Source organism: Camelus ferus, chromosome 14 (genome assembly GCF_009834535.1).
Source record: "Camelus ferus isolate YT-003-E chromosome 14, BCGSAC_Cfer_1.0, whole genome shotgun sequence".
Taxonomy (NCBI): domain Eukaryota; kingdom Metazoa; phylum Chordata; class Mammalia; order Artiodactyla; family Camelidae; genus Camelus; species Camelus ferus.
Window position 1 is genome coordinate 49777867 of NC_045709.1, and position 16703 is coordinate 49794569.

A 16703-nucleotide genomic window follows, 5' to 3' on the forward strand; every position below is an offset into this window, starting at 1 on the left:
GTTCAAACCATCCTGAAACTCTTAGTAAATGTATTGTCGTAGGCACAGGGTTACAAAGCAATGCTATTAATCAGTATGTTTCAGATCAATGCTGTGCATGCTTATTTTTTATTTTAGCAAAATAATCAAGCTAATTCCAGGCCAGCAGGAATTAATCCCCACAGGATTAATTCCAGCACAGGAGCTTTGCTATAAAGATTCAGGGGGATGTAAGGAAGACAGGATACAGTGTCAGCAGCCTCTCTTAGAAATGAAATAATATTTCTTGCCGGTTAACTTTGCAAAACAACACCAGTTGTCCGGTGCCACCCTGGGCACCCAACAGCAACTCTGTGAATCTGCTTACCATGACTCAGTCCCGCTACCTCTGATTCTCTTCCTGCTTTCTGCCATGTAACCAATTTATCACAGTCTCTGTGTGCATCAGTTTAAATCCTCTGGGAGAGATCTGCTTGAGTTGGTCAGCCACCAGTCCTGTACCGGCTTCCCACAGGCAGCGCCCTTGCACCAGGTCTTCTCCTGGATTTCTGGTGAGCCATAATAGGACGGTTTTGCTCAGATATCTAGCCCATCTCAATCAGCCGTGACCAAAGCAACAGCACTGCAAGAATCATAGTACAGCTCCCCTAAGCCTTGGAATTATTCAGAAGTAGGCTACTGGCACAGCATGCAGCTGTTAGAACTTTCTTCCCAGTAAAAATACATCATTTCTTAACATTATTTTTCCAAAACAGATGCAGTCATGTCATTCCCCAGCTTCAAACCCATCCTAAGTTCCCCGTGTCCTATAATTTGAATTAATACCTCACATTCCTATAAGACTGTGTTGTCCAATGCAGCAGCCACTAGCCGTGTGGGGTTATTTAAATTTAAATTAATCAAATTAAATAAATTTAAAAATTCAGTTTCTCATTGGCATCACTCACATTTGAAATACCACATTAAACCGGACAGAAAACAAAAGCAGAAACTTGGTCTTGATGCCTTTTTAAAGTGACTTTGAACTATTCCAGGCTCATCTCTCACCTTGTGTCCCCATGCACCCTAAGCTCTAACCACATCAAAATCCTTGCTGTTACCCAGACATACTATAATATCTGTCCTTATGCCATTCCTGAGACCTGAAATATCCTTGCCTCTTATGCATCTGGTAACGTCTTATTCACTTTTAAAGGCCCAGCAAATACCTCACGTCCTCACCTGCTCTGTGAAGATTTTCCTACCAACCCATTCCTCAAGGAGGGGGTTCAAACAGCCCTCTCAGTCATGCTTATGTTTCTGTTGCTATTTTCCTTAATCTCTTACACATTCCTGATTGACTGGATCTCTCAAACCACCTGGTTTTCCCAAATTGTGTTCTTGCTTCCTTCCCCCCATACACAGTATCTGAAAAGCCCTCACTTACCATATTTCAGCCTCTCCCATTCACTTCCTCCTCCTCCTCTCCTGTTTCTCCTCACAATTTACCTTTAAATTATCCCCCATTTCCCCTTCTGTGCATACTTAGAGGATAAATCCTGCAGAAAAGAGCAGAGAATCCTAGAAAAATATTAATTTCCAAACATTTTTATACCAATGGATTATCCTTCTGCTAAAACAAAATTTCTGATAATATTAATGATGTCCCTAGTGGTCTTTAAAATATTTTGGAATTGGTGCACCTTCTTATTGCTTTGATTTTACAATTCCCCTGCCAACACCCCATTCCTCTCCTAACCAAGTAATTTACATTAAAAGCTAAAAACAGTTGGCCTCAATAATTTGGGAGTACATGTGTGTGGATGTGAGAGAGAGAGAGAGAGAGAGAGAGAGATCTCTTTAGGTCATGGAGAATACTATGAGGTAATTTGCTTTTTTAAAATTTCATGCATTTCATGCTCTTTTAAAATTTTTCATATTTTGAATTTTTTCCTATTTTGCTTTTTATTTTCTACTTTTTCTACTTAGAATTCAGTTCTTTTATGAATAAAAAATTATAGATGTTTATCCATTCATATGTCTTCCATAAAAATAAACTTTGGCCTTTGCCAGTTCCACTACTAATATCCAAAGAAGAGTAAAGAAAGTGAGGGAATTTTAAACTAACAAACCAACCAAATTCCCAAGGTAGGCTAAAAAGCAATCCAAAGACTTGATTAAATTCATTTTTATATGTCACAGCACAATACTGACCTATCATTCCAAAGTCTGTTTAAAATACTACAGGTACCCCAACAACTTCATTTGTGCAGAAATGAGACCAGAGTCTTTTCAAAATTGTGGAACATTCCTTGACCACTTACTATGTCAGCCATAATTGAAGCACTCAGACCTTATGTGATTTTATCCTCGCAACAACTTTCTAAAGTACTGTTATCATCTTCAATTCACAGATGAAAAAACTGAGATTCAGAGAGGTTAAGCAACTTGCTCTGAGTTTCACAGCAGACACACGGTATGAGGAAGAGCCAGGGTTTTTAACTCGCTGCTACTTGCTGCTGTGACTCTCACTGCTGCCCAACATGCCAGCCATTCCATTTCCCACTGTGTACTGTTTCATGATGCTCTTGAGAAGAAGCTGTTTCAGTTTAGTGCATGTATTTTCTGTCTCTGCAAGCCAACACCAGACTTCCCACATCACATCTGACACCAAGCTGCCATGGTTAGGATTTTTTTTCCCCTCAGAAGCGCTCACATCACTGGACTTGCCTATCCAGTCTAACTGTAATTCTGCAACACAGAAACAGGGAGTGGGCCTTGACTTTACACACCCATGGCCAACCCCAGGAAGAAAGTCTGAGAATGTTAGTGTTTGATCTTTGCTTGCATCAACCTCAACCCAAGAAAATCCACATAAGTGTCCCTCCTACTTTATTAAACGCCTGGAGCAGCTCTGGGGCTCATTCCCATGTCCACAGCCACTGGGAGTCCATGGAAGGCCCCCAGAAAACCCAGATTGGAGTTCCCTTTCATTGCACAGCTACAGTGTGTGATTCCCTTGGATTGGCGGGCCTTCTCGGCACCCCTAACATTGCACTACGTTAGCATCGCCCACTTCACCCACTTTGTTTTTCCAAAAGCCCTGTTGAACAAGTACATCCAAGAAAAAAAATGTAAGAAGAAACAGGGAGACATTTAGTGCATGCTTCTTTTCTGAATAAATGGATTTCCTTATGAACATTTGGCAAGTGTCACATCTAAAGCTACCATTAAAAGAAAAAGCCATCACAGGCTAAGTGGCAAGCTGTGAGCTGAAAACAAAAGGTTTTATGAGTTGATATTGTTTATGTTACAGAGTCAAATATTCTTCATGTATCCGATGCATGAATGGAGTCACTGTTACTTACCCAGTTATGTAAGGAGAACTTTGTGGTCTATGTGCTTTTATTTTCATCCCAGACTCTAGAAAGGGGCCTAGAGAAAATGCATTATCCTCAGATGACTGAAACCTACAAGCATATACTCCCTCTCTCCCTTTCTTCCCAACCAAGCCACATTTTGCCTCTGCCAAAATGGGTACGTTCAAATGAAAAAATTAAATGAGAGCGAACTTCTGTCTTGCAGCAAGAGTAACTCCTAATGGGTTTCTAATGAAGCTACTTGATAAGGTCTACTGTCCCTTTACTCTTTCATGCAAATCTTTATTTATCCAACAGTAAGGAAAAAAACAAAACTGGAGTCAAATTGGTAAGGCAGCCCAAAGGAGTCTCCAATAAAGTAAGACGTAGTGAAGCAATGGGTCGAATCATAAAACAGCATTAAACACCCTCCTCTTCCTCACTCGGCAGAGCCCAAGGCAGAGAGAAACACTGGGGGTTGAGGGTGGGGAACTGGGGGTGAGGAGGGCCCTTTCTGGGACTTCCTGAGTTGATTGCAAAGATTAGAAGGAAAGAAAGCCAACATATTTCAAATGACTGTGTGATTTGCCAGGATTGCAGAGGCAAATCAAGGAATGTTAAAAATTATGTCATTGACATCATGTACTAAAAGGATCTCTAGTTATTTAAAAATAACAACAAAAAATTACCATGGAGAGGATCTCACTCTAACACTTCAGATATTTCCTGGCCAATGCCTAACCACAGACAAAAAATTCTAAGGCTGCATCTTAAGTTCCCACTGCCCTATGAGTGGCTGGGCAGCTTCCTGGATCTCCCAGGAAAGGTATGCAGTCCGCCCTATGGGCCGACCCCCCCTTCACAGCCAGATCTGACAAGGTCCCAGCAAATACACTCTCAAAAGCAAAGACATTCTTTAGGGATTGTGCAGAGGAATTTGGCAGCTGTGTCAGCCTCATGAGGTGTGGCTTAAAGAACAAGTTCCTCAACCAGGGGCATGGGATTATTTACAACCTCTCTAGAAGAAATCACTACTAAATTGTCTTTACCCACAAACCCACATTTACATTAAAATGCTGGTAGCGTTCCTCTGCTACTGATATCTAAAATATTAAAACAAAAATCATAACAAAACTTACCTTGGCAAATGTTACTTGCACTGAACCAAGTAAAGAATGGAACTCATACAGGATACTGTGCATAAATACTATTTCTACTTCTCTTTTTTTCTTACCTCCTTCCTTCTGTGGAACACCAATGAAACAGCTCCTGACATTCCTGATGCATTCTGAGGACCCAGTAAGGAAGACTCTAGGGTTTCAGACACCCCAGGAGGGATGACAGGCCTCAGGCCCAGAACCCGCCCTCAACTGGGTCCTTTTTCAATCCCAAAGAACACTGTGCATGCAGAGAGATACAAGTATTCTTAACTATGATCTTCTATCCACAGGTCACATCAGTCATGGGAAAAGTCAAAGGCTTAAGAGGAACTGGATTCCAGCCCCACCTTTTTATCTCAGTAATTCCTACTAGACCTAAACTGGGGTTACCATCTTTCTATTTTTGATGTGCGGTTCTGCTTACTTTGGACAGAATATAATATTGGATGATAATGGTGCTTTTACCCTGTTGGCCTGCAAAGGGGTAAAACTATTTCTCTATTGGAGGTGAGGAGGCTTATGTTAAGTGAGTTACTAGGAAGACTGCAGAGGTGAGGTGAGCTGTCACCCTGGGCTAAGGGCTGAGTCTCTTGTTGATTCTCAATGAGAATCAACTGTCGCAGTCCTGTGAATCATTTGTGAACTAGGCATGAACTTCCTGAATGCCAGAACTGAGTGGGTGGAGCACTGAAGGGTTTTTGTTGTTGTTACTTTGTTTTTTGCAGTAAGGAAGAGTCTCTGACTTGTCCATGGATAGGGGCAGATGAAATAATAGGCCAGTTCCTAGAAGCCAGAAAGACAAATCAAAGAACAAGAAGGATGTTGGGAAGAAAAAGCCATATAAAAATCTGAGATGTTGTCAACCTTTTGGGACTAGATTCAAGTTGCTTTAGGACAGAAAGCTGTACTGTCTGTGACCACTTCTGGTTGCGTGTCTGCTAGACCAAAAATGATGAATGAAGAGTGGTTTATAGCCTTTCCCTCTCCCCAGCCCCTATGAGAGCATTTGAGCATTGCCCACTCAGCTGTGCCCTCCACTGCCCGCATTTCCTAGGTCAGTCTTCAAGAGGAAAGCAGTCAGAGCCAAAGGACGACTACAAACCATAGGACCTGCACAAGCTGAAAGAGAAGGAAACTGGTGTGTCCTAAAAGTCTCCTGGATGCTGGGGAAGGAGGTGATCAACAAACAAGACAGCAGGGAAGACTGCGAACTAGAGAGGCAATGATTGGAAGGTAAGAGTGAGAGACTCACTAGAATGGCTGGGCACTAAAGAAGTACTATTCAAAAACTGGTCATGCACCCCTACCAGCATAAAAACACTTTGAGCATATACCACCTATATTGAATTCTCTTTTTTTTTTTTTTGCACTTTTGTGTATTTTGTGTGGTGCAGATTATCTGTGGGTAACCCAGCACTATCTACCTTCCAAGATCTCTTTGTCACAAGGGCTAGAAGACAATGAACTACATTTCTTAGAAGTCCTGCCGGCAGAGTTTTGTGTTATATGATGCCCTTGAGAGATACTCCTACGAGCCTTGGAAGGTGGGAGAGAAGCAGAAACCATACTATCGTTCCTGTGCCACCGGCAGGCATGCAGTGTGCTTTGGCAGACCATAGATTAAAGATGTTTCCAGAGCTGCTGGTAAGCCTCCTGTGGATGGTTTCATTTCAGTGGTGGATAGGTAGCTGAATCATGGTCAGACATTTCCTGTAATTCTTGATTTCCTGAAAGCTGTTTGCAACTTTGTTTAACCTGCATGCTCCCAGCCTTTCTGTGTCCTTAGCAGAAATTTAACTGACACATATTCCTTATAAAGCATAATATACATAATAGATACAAAAGAGTAACATAAATACTATTTTAATTATTTTAAAAATAAATTAAAGTTTTTTCTCAATGAAAATATTAGCTCATAATTACTTCTTTTAAATTAATTTGCATATAATTTGAATGTCTAGCTCTACATTTATTTTATTTCAATATGCAGTTTTAATTGCTATCAGAGCTAAAAAAAACTCACAAAAAATATATATATTAATAGAGAAGATGCACCTGATTAGCTACACTTACTGAACTGTGATATCCAAGAAAATTATGATATGCAGAAAATTATAAAACTTTGCAGAAGGACATTAAATAATATCTAAATAAAATGGAAACAAATCTTGTGTTCTTGGGTAGGGAGACTTAATATTATAAAGATAGTAACTTATCCCCTGAATAATCTACAGACTTAATGTAGTTCCAATCAAAACATTGACAGACTGGCTTCGTGGAAGTCAGTGAGCTGATTTTAGAAAGCACATAAAAGGAAGAGAATACTCAAGAGCTTTCTGGGGAGAAAAGGCTGAGGTGGGGTGCAGGACTTATTTCATTAGACATAAGAACTTGTTGTCAAGTTGTGGCATTAATCCAGTGCTGTACAGGAATAGATGCACTGATAAATTAAGGACAAATACCAGAGAAGGAAACCCACACAAATATTTAACTTTGATATACAACAGAGTTGTCTGTATTAAGTCACCCCATCTGCGCCACTCTTACAGCAGCCCTAGCTAATACAGGCTGCGGGCCAGAATTTTAACCATCACTCCTCCTCCATATTTAAATCCAGGCTTACAGGAGAGCACAGCCCTGCCTGAAACATTCTGCACCTTCTGCAGAATGAATTCTGTACCTTCTGCAGAATGAATTCTGTGTAGCAATTTGGCATCATTACAGAAAAAAGGAACCTGATCAAAGTTCTGTTCTAAACTCTCACTAAATTCTCTTCTGATCTTCCAATTATAAAATTAAACTTCACATGATTGCCACAAATGTGTATGTCAACCCTGTGCTTTGCTCCTTTTTGGTGACTATCACGTATTGGCATTTATTTTATTGACAACATCCACAGCCTGCCTTTATTAACAGCTAAATAATATTCCTTTATGTTCATGAAATTCATAAAATGGCCGATATGAAAAGGTTATGCTGCTGTTACCAGAAATGGTTACTAGGGAAATGATACGAATCATAGGACTGCAAGAGAACCAACCTGGAAACCATACCTTCCATCAAAGCCAGCCCGCTCCAGGTTGATACTCTCTCTCCCATTCAAAGCCAAGAGATGAACAGAGCAGAACGTTGAGGCAGCAAAGCAACAGGATACACAGTCAGAATAAGAAACGTCATTTTCCAAGTAATGAGTAGCCGGCACCAGAATTTTTCTGAGGATTTTAGAACAAATGGACTTCAATTTAACGTAGGTGATCAAGATCACTGTCCTAAAGGTGCAAAGAAGAAGAATCCTTTGCCCTGCTAGAAAACATGACCACCTATCAGAGCAAAACAGGTTTGTCCCCTAAGCAGAGTTTTCTGTGGCTGTAGAAGCCAATAAGACTGTGTGCCTTCACGGGAGTCAGGCCCAGGAGAATGGCTGCTCCTCCACAGTTAGAGAACCAGGCGGCTCAAGGAAGAGCCATCATGAAAGAACAGTTTAGGAGTTGGCTAGATGGAACTCAGATTCAGTGGGTTGGCCACTGAGAACAGTCCAGAAAATCCTCTCAGCATTGTAGCTGCCAGGGGGGTGCATGATGCAGAGGGAAACTGTATGATTCCAAAGGGGTCTGCCTTAGTGTATCTATGAGAGTCTATTTTAAAGATGGCTTAAAGACCATGCCCTGAAAGTCAAACAAAATATAATGTTCTACCTTTAAAAAGGTCCAAATTTTTTGTAACTCCTAAAAAACAAAAACAAATGATCAAAAACAACAGCAAAAAACTTTTGCCAATATTTAGACCAGCTTCTTAGATGATAAATTAATTTGACTATGGGGAGTATGTTTTAAAAGTTCACAGTAATATAGGCTCTCTGGTTGCCTAGTTGAGGTTTTCTAGATTTGAAACTTGCTGCTTTTTTAATTAATCAACTTTATTTCTCAGAGAGGTTTTAGTTTTACAGAAAAATTATGCAGGACATACAGAGTTCCCATATGCCCCCTTTCTCACCCTACCCTCCTAGTTTCCTCTGTTTCTAACCTTTTGCATTAGTGTGGTACATTTGTTACATTGATGAGCCAGTATTGATTATTATTAACTAAAGTCCGTGGTTAACACAGATACTTTGTGTCATACCACTCTGGATTTTGACATGGATAATGTCTTGTATCCATCACTAAACATCAGAAAGAATAGTTTCACTGCCCTAAAAATCCCCTGTGCTCCAGGTAGGTCCTCTCCCTCTCCCAGCAAAACCCCCAGCAACCATTGATTTTTTTTTTTTAACTTTCTCTATAGTTTTGCCTCTTTCAGGGTAGAATATAGTTGGAATCATAGGATGCCCTTTTCAAACTGGCTTCTTTCACTTAGCAGTATGCATTTAAGGTGCGACTGCCTATTTTATGCGGTGGTGAAAAAATGAAAAGGATGAAGAGAACACAGTCAATTTTAAAAGAAATACTCCTAGTGCTTTACCAATAATTCTCCTCTCTCTCTCTCGCTCCCCCCCCCACCCCACCGCCACACACACAAGTCATTTAGGATTTACACTCAACAATATGAATGTGCCAAGCACAGGAATCAATGAAGTTTGCAGTAAAGACTATTCCCGTGGTAAATTTATATTCTTAGGCCAATAGTAGATGGAAGTCTCATATTGGTAACTTTGAAATTTGTTCTCCCATTAAAACAATATTTGAGGGGGACTGAAAAGTAGAAATAGAATTTGCAAACAAGTTCTAAAGTCTTTTTAGTAGATTCATTTATTGTAGCGGTATGAGTGAAATGATTCTGAAATCATTGAGATACGAAGTATTTGGTTGAGAATGTATAACCTGACTCTAGCCATAAGGAAATATCATACTAATGAGGAATATTCTATTAAAAAGAGGAGAATATTATAATCTTTGAGAATGTCATTGGCACAAAAGACAAGGAATGTCTTGTGGAAATGTTCCAGATTAAAGACACAAGAAAACTTGTATTAATATGTTCCAGGTTAAAGACACAAGACAACTCAAAGCAATGTCTGACCCTGGCTTGGATCCTGTATTGGAGGAGAAAATGCTGTAAAAAGAAAAATCATTATTGGGGCAATTGAATAAGGACAATCTCTTGGATAAAACTGCTCTATCTGTTAAATTTATAGAAGTTATGAGTTACATTTCTGAAAGAGAATATCCTTGTTCTTAGGAAATGCACAGTGAAATATATAGGAATAAAGTGGTCCTGGGATAAAGGGTCATACTGTATACAGTTTAATGTTGGTAATATAATATAAAGTATATAAAGAGAGTGAGACAATGAATACAAAACAAAGGGGGCAAAATGTTAAAAATAGATTAACTTGAGTAAATGGTATAAGAGGTGTTCTTTGTATTGTTTTTGCAACTTTTTTGTAAATTTGAAATTATTTCCAAACCAGAAGAAAAATCATTAAAGAAAACAGTATCCAATAAAGCATGTGGTGACAATGAGACAATGAATATTCTTCCACTGGAGTCCTCATTTCCCATCCCCCGGGCAACTCCTACTCATCCTTTAAAATAATCTGCCAAGGTATTACTTTCTCTATGTTACCTTCCCCAACATTTTCCTTTCAAAAAAAATACTACACACTTCACATCATCTGAAATTGCATTTAGATTTGAGTGACAGACTGAAAACAGCAGTGGCTTAAACAAGGCAGAAATGCACTTCCACCCCAAAAGTAAGGGAGAGGCAGTCCAGGGTTCTGCTGTGTCACCAGGACCAGACTCCTTCTACCTTCCTTACGTGCAATCCTTCATACATGGCTTCCCTCCGCAAGGTCACATCATCCTCCAGAATTGCGCCTGGAGCTCCAGCCATCACATCCACATTTCAGCCAGCAAGGCTAAGCCATTTGTTCCATGCTAAGGAGACTTCCTGCAAATTCAATCCCAAAACTTCCACTTGCATCTCATCAGCCAAAACTTAGTCCCAGGGCCACATCTAGCTGCAAAGGAGGATAGAAAATGGAGCTCTCAGGTGGGCATTCTGACACACGGTATAAAATTGGAGTTCTTTTATTAAAAAAAAGAGGAATAATTAATATTCTGTAGGCAATTATCAATTTCTAAAAACCCTCCTGTTGTGAAGTTGCCATTATTATGTACATATTCATTATCACATGTATCATATCATATTTCACTTATATTAATGTCACTATCACAAATCATAGCATAAAAGTTTTGGATATAAAATATCTGTACTGGCTTTCGAGTGCCCCAAAGCCTGGCCCAGGGCCCATCCCATAGTAATTACTCATGTAAGGTTGATAAAATTAAATGAGTTGATAGGCAGCCATTTGAGATATTCCAGATGTGTATATTTGATAGTCCACAGGATTATCCTGAAATTATGGAAAGATTTCAAGAACCACATTCTTGAAATTTTGTTTGGTTATAAGACCCAAGTTCAATTTTGGTGCTGACAAAACTCATCAATGATTACAGGTCATAAATTATAGAAGACAGCATATAACTGAAGGTTTTAACAGCAAAATACTACCCTTTTTCCTTAGCTTCAATGACTTTTCCCTCTATAGGCTCTGAATGCTGAGAGCTCCTTCATTTATTAAGTGTTATAAAACATGTAATGTTAGATATATCTCTGACCTCATTGACCAATCAGTAAGGAAGTAGGTTCAAAAGCAATTTCATTGGCACACTCAACAATGAGCAACCACACAAGAAAAAGGAAGCAGAGGATGTCAGATTTCTAAGTGATGCTTCACTTTCTCAAGCATACAATACATGGCAGAACCCAACTGATTTTCAGAAAAGAGCAAAGGGCCAGTCCTTTGCTATATGAAACACTATATAAAAACACTAACTTGGAAAGAATTTTCACACACAGAAAAAAAATTTTAAACCTTGACTCTCATGTAGTCGCCAAATACATTTGAACTTTATCATGTGTTAGGGAGTTTGCTGTACATGAAAGGCAGAATGGCATAAAAGAAAGAAAAACTCTTAATTTCATGGAGTCTTTAACCTCAGAGAATTCTCCCAGCTGGTAAGTGGTAGAGCATGATTTCAGTTTCAGCCTTATGTACTTCCAAAAGCCATGCACTTGGACCACTATATTCTTACGTTAAGAATTAGCCCTTGAATATAAATTTGGGGTCTACAGTCAAGTGATAGATGAAGATCCTGAACTGTTGCCTTTAGTACGTGGTCTTTCCAGTAAAAAGTGAAGCTGGTGGTAATGGGTAAGAGAACTGAAATATTTTTAAGTAAAATAAAATATGCATTGGTATTTTATTTTATCTTTAAAGTTTCACTTCATTGAGTTCTACGTAAATGAGTTACCAAAATTTTGCAGTGTTCAGATTGCTTTATGGTTGTCTCAACATAACCACCAACATTCTGAACTGCAAAGAAATAATTTGGATATTACTTTCCTAATTTGGATATTATTTTCCAAAAATTCAAATTCTCCAATTTTTTCCCCTAAACTGACTAGATAACTTGGCACTGTGAGCAGCCTCATCACAGCTGTCAGGGCTATCAGATTAAATACTACCCAAAATAAAAGGTGGGGTTCCAGAAGAAGTAAAACAAAAGCCATGCCAAAACAGATAAACACACACCCTCCTTTGAAGATTACTGCCAAGTGTCTTTAAAATATTGCCAAAGAAAACTTCTCATCCAGGTTTCCTTCATCTTAATCTTCCCTGTTCTAATTCTAAACACCCCGGCTGTTGCTTGCAGCACCACAGTTCTACTTTGAGCTTTAAAAACATACTAGGGAACTGACTGGCTGAAATCTGAGTGATGCCATTTTATTGTCACCTGACTACCATCTTAGGGAGAAGAGAAAAGAAGCATGAAGTTGAGGTGTCTGGCCATATGTGAGACCACAAAAGGTGGTTTGACAAGCTCACAGCACATCTGTGTGTTTCCCTGCTGGCTTGTTCAGTATCTTCTATTTTAAGAAGATGACAAAAACATCCCTGACTGGTTGTCACACCTAGATTCTCTGATTAATGGACCTGTCATTGTGGGAAGTTGTCCAGTCTAAACTGTGAGATCATTAAACCCTAGAAAAGCCATGAAAATATTGTTTGGCCTCCTGCCAAAAGGAATATTAAGTGGCTCTGAATCACAGTTCCAGACCACCAGCCAAGAGTGACCGCAAAGCATATTCCTCCTCATTTAGAAGATCAACAAGGTAGTAATTCTCCCCCAGAGTAATAACTCTTGTTATGGTAGCAAGCCCTGATCATTTTTCTTTTCTAAGACAGGGGAAAGACAGCCTCAGAATGGCCAGAAATATGACAAGGATAATGTCTTTGGGTCAAAAGTGGAGTGCTTGATGCCTGAAATCCAAACATTAATCCAATTTCCTTTTTTAAAAAAATTACCACATGCTATTCTATAATAAAGTGAATATTTGATTGTATTAAGCCTACAGACTAATTTGATTGTATTAACCTATAAGCTAAAAATTTTCCCAATTTCAGCCTAATACCTGTACATCATTATAATTCGTAGCATTACTAAATTCAGACAAAATACCAGGACCAGATAGAAACATGGTAACAAACATGATCATGTGTTTGGTCCCTTGAAATCTGAGTATTAGCCAGAAAGGAGGTGTTCAGTAGTTGGTCAGTTGGGGAGGCAGAAGGGAGTCAGGACTATGATCCCCACATCATCCTTAAAGGGGCACTAGCACCCACGTTCTAAAAGAAGCCATGAGAGTGAATCTTCCCAATTTCTTTTTAATGAACAAATTCTTTTGAGTTGGACATATCTTCATCTAAACATCCCCATGCACTTTTCATTTTGGGCGCTAGAGGGAAACAAAGTAAGAAAAATGGTGAGGTCTAACGTATTAAGCTATTAAAAGAGCTCTATTCCTCTCATTTTATTAATGTAGTCTTGTTACTTTAGAAGAGAAGAAAGCTTTCAGATAGTAGCCTGGTTTCAAAATATGCCCGTTTGGGTTTTATTTCACAATATTCCAATCCCATTTCACACAACTAAATCTACAGCGGAATCTCAGAAGATCCATGCCTCAGGTGGAAGCAGGAAAAAAAAAAAAAAAATGAAGCTCTAAGTCAGGTTCCAGAAGGGTTTAGGTTACACAAGCTTATTAACAGAGTCCTATTTAAATTCTTTTTGGGAAATTAGACGTAGGAGCACATTTGTTATGAACAGGAGGAAACAACCCCATTCTTGGCTTCAGCTTTCTTTTTAAGCACACCAATAGGATCATGGCTTTTAGAAATGAAAGAAAAAGCAGCATTACCATTTATTGCACACACTTCATCACCATTTCCCCACAGAGAAAACGTGTCTGGGATTTTCATTATTGATGTAACAAGTGTCATTAAGCCTTCCCAGTCTTACGCCCTCCCATCTGCTTGTCCGTTTCCATCTTCAAATGGAGAAAAAATTCAGGTGAAGGAAGCTTCGTTGTCTACGTACTACCCCCGTGATTGTTTATTGAGATATTGAGATGTAATTATAATGTTTGAACTTGAACTTGTAACTAGCCTCATCCAACCAAATTTCAAACTAAGGATTATTCTTATTGAAAGAAAAAAAAAAGCCACTGGTTCTCAGTAAATGTAATCAAAGTATTTGGTGAAGTAATACTTGATTTTAAAATATATACATGAAATGTGTGTGCGATAGTTTTTAAGAGCCAGCCATTGTTAGAATAAAAAAAAAAACAAAAGTGATAAAGGCCCATTTTATGTACTTGAATTATCTTTGTAAAGACAAAATATATGTATTTTGAGTGCTGGTGTACATTTAGTATTTACTTGCAGAGCTGAATGAGTATAAGTTAAGTTAGTCTTTTCTGGATCCTTAAGATCTGGGACGTTATAAGTTAAACAATGTTTGGCGTCCCTAAGTTGTTCCATATAGTAATAGGAAGATTCTGGAAAAGCTCAGCATTGCCCCTGTGTTTCATTTATTCCTGATTTCAAAACTTCACAGCTCTCACAAATCCTATGGATTATTTGAATTAAATAATAATAATAATAGTGGCAGCATATTTTTTGTCTTCAGGTTTTACGTTTGTGACTCAAAGAAAATTTGTAGAAATACAGTGAACCATGCTCTATAGAGATTTGCCTGAAATAGAAAAGGAAAGCGAATGTTGTAATAAAATATTGCAAACATATTTACAGTTTGCACAATTATTTCTAGGGTGTAAGCTCCGTGAGAGTAATGGCTTCCAATGCCCTGCCCTGTATTGTGTCCCTATCACCAGGACAGTGCTGAGTACATGCAGGGCACTCAGTTTGGCTGAATCAATGTAAGTAGGGCTTGAGCAATGAAAAATGGAAAAATCTGTCCTTACCTTAAAAACAGAAACTAACAGGAAAGTTTAAATTGCATAAATTCTAAATATTCTGACTCATGTATAGGCTGGTCTAAGTATGCAGAGCCTTATCTGACCCCAAAGCTGTGAAAGTCATTGAAAGATTAAATAGGAAAGGGAAAAGAACCGTTAATATTATACCCATTATGTGCTCGCTTTGGCAGCACATATACTAAAACTGCAACTGTGCAGCGAAGATTAGCAAGGCACCTGCTCAAGGACGACACACAAACTCATGAAGTATTCCATATTTTTGTAAACAACAAGGCCTTACTCTATAGCACAGGGAACTATATTCAATATCTTGTAATAACCTATAACGGAAAAAAATCTGAAAAAGAATATATATATATATATATATATATATATATATATATATGAATCACTTTGCTGTACACCAGAAACTAATACATTTTAAATCAACTATACTTCAATTAAAAATTTTTTTAAATAAAGAATTATGCCCATAATAGATGAGAAAGCTGATTTACTCTAGTTTTCAGAGAGGTAAATGGCAGAGATGGAACTTAATCCCCATCTTTCTGAACCCAAAGCTTGTGGGCTTTACCACTACTCCAACTCAAGCCAAGAGGAGGAACAAAATTCAGGTTACAGTAATTTAAACAGTGATGTTTTCTCACTAAAGCCAAGACAGAAGGTCACGACTAATGAATGGGAGAGAAGACAGAATTAGGGAGCATACAGATTTTTTTAACATTTTTTTTCTTGAGTTATAGTCATTTTACAATGTTGTGTCAAGTTCCAGCGTAGAGCACAATTTTTCAGTTATAGATGAACATACTATTCATTGTCACTTTTTTTTTGGCTGTGAGCTACCACAAGATCTTGTACATATTCCCCTGTGCTATACAGTATAATCTTGTTTATCTATTCTGCATATGCCTGTCAGTATCTACAAATTTTGAACTCACAGTCTGTCCCTTCCCACTCCCCTCTCGCTTGGCAACCACAAGTTTGTATTCTACATATATGAGTCTGTTTCTGTGTTGTATTTAGGGAGCACACAATTTTTAACAAATTGGTTGAAACAGATGAGATCCATTACCCTGGCCTAACTATTTCTAAAATGTAAAAAAAATACATGATAAATATCCTTCACATCAGTGCTTCTCTGGGGTCTTGCAGCAACGTGGATGGACCGAGAGTACCATACTAAGTGAATTAAGTCAGTCAGAGAAAGATAAGTATTATATGGTATCACTTATATGTGGAATATAAAAAATACAAACAAATCTATATACAAAACAGACTCACAGGCATAGAAAACAAACTTGCAGATATCACAGGGGAAAAGAGGGGAGAGGGCTAAATGAGGAGAATGAGATTAACAGATACAAGTGGCCATACATAAAACAGATAAGCAACAAGTATTAACATGGGGAACTATATTTAATATCTTATAATAATCTATAATGGAAAATAATCCGAAAAAAATATACAACTGAATTACTTTGCTGTACACCTGTGCATAACGATACTTCAATTAAAAAAAAAAAGAAAGCAGATTCTAATTCAGCTGGTTTGGGGTGGGGCTGAAGATTCTGCATTTCTAACAGGGTCCTAGGGGAGGCAGATCTTAGTATCCACAGACTGCTCTGTACATCACAGAGCTTCACCTGATACCTGTTTGAAATACCAGGTAAGAACTCCATCTCTCTGCTTTGTCAAATGGAGCAAGATGTTTTCAGGTTTCACCAGCTTGAAACAGGTATGGTAATTGCCAGTTGTACCAGAAATCAAAGCAATCACAACAGGCTTAAAGTAAGATTTTGGAGATTAGAATTGGGGTTTAGGTGGAGTAATAATTATGCAAATACTCCAGGACACCTCCCTCTGGTTTCCTTTTTGAGCCTGGCAT

At 38.5% G+C, this 16703-nt stretch overlaps 1 protein-coding gene, 1 long non-coding RNA gene and 1 other non-coding gene across 3 annotated transcripts in view; 2 read left to right on the plus strand and 1 right to left on the minus strand.

Annotated features, from left to right (window-relative positions):
- SCEL (sciellin) overlaps positions 1-16703 on the minus strand; it is a 174427-nt gene that overhangs the window by 105358 nt on the left and 52366 nt on the right. The gene's annotated exons all lie outside the window — the stretch shown is intronic.
- On the plus strand, positions 5085-10431 carry LOC116668705. The gene is made up of 3 exons (XR_004325935.1): positions 5085-5710; positions 5872-6121; positions 9458-10431. It is a non-coding gene; the product is annotated as an uncharacterized LOC116668705 (long non-coding RNA).
- Positions 14973-15079, plus strand: LOC116668765. Its single transcript, XR_004326004.1, has one exon. It is a non-coding gene; the product is annotated as a U6 spliceosomal RNA (small nuclear RNA).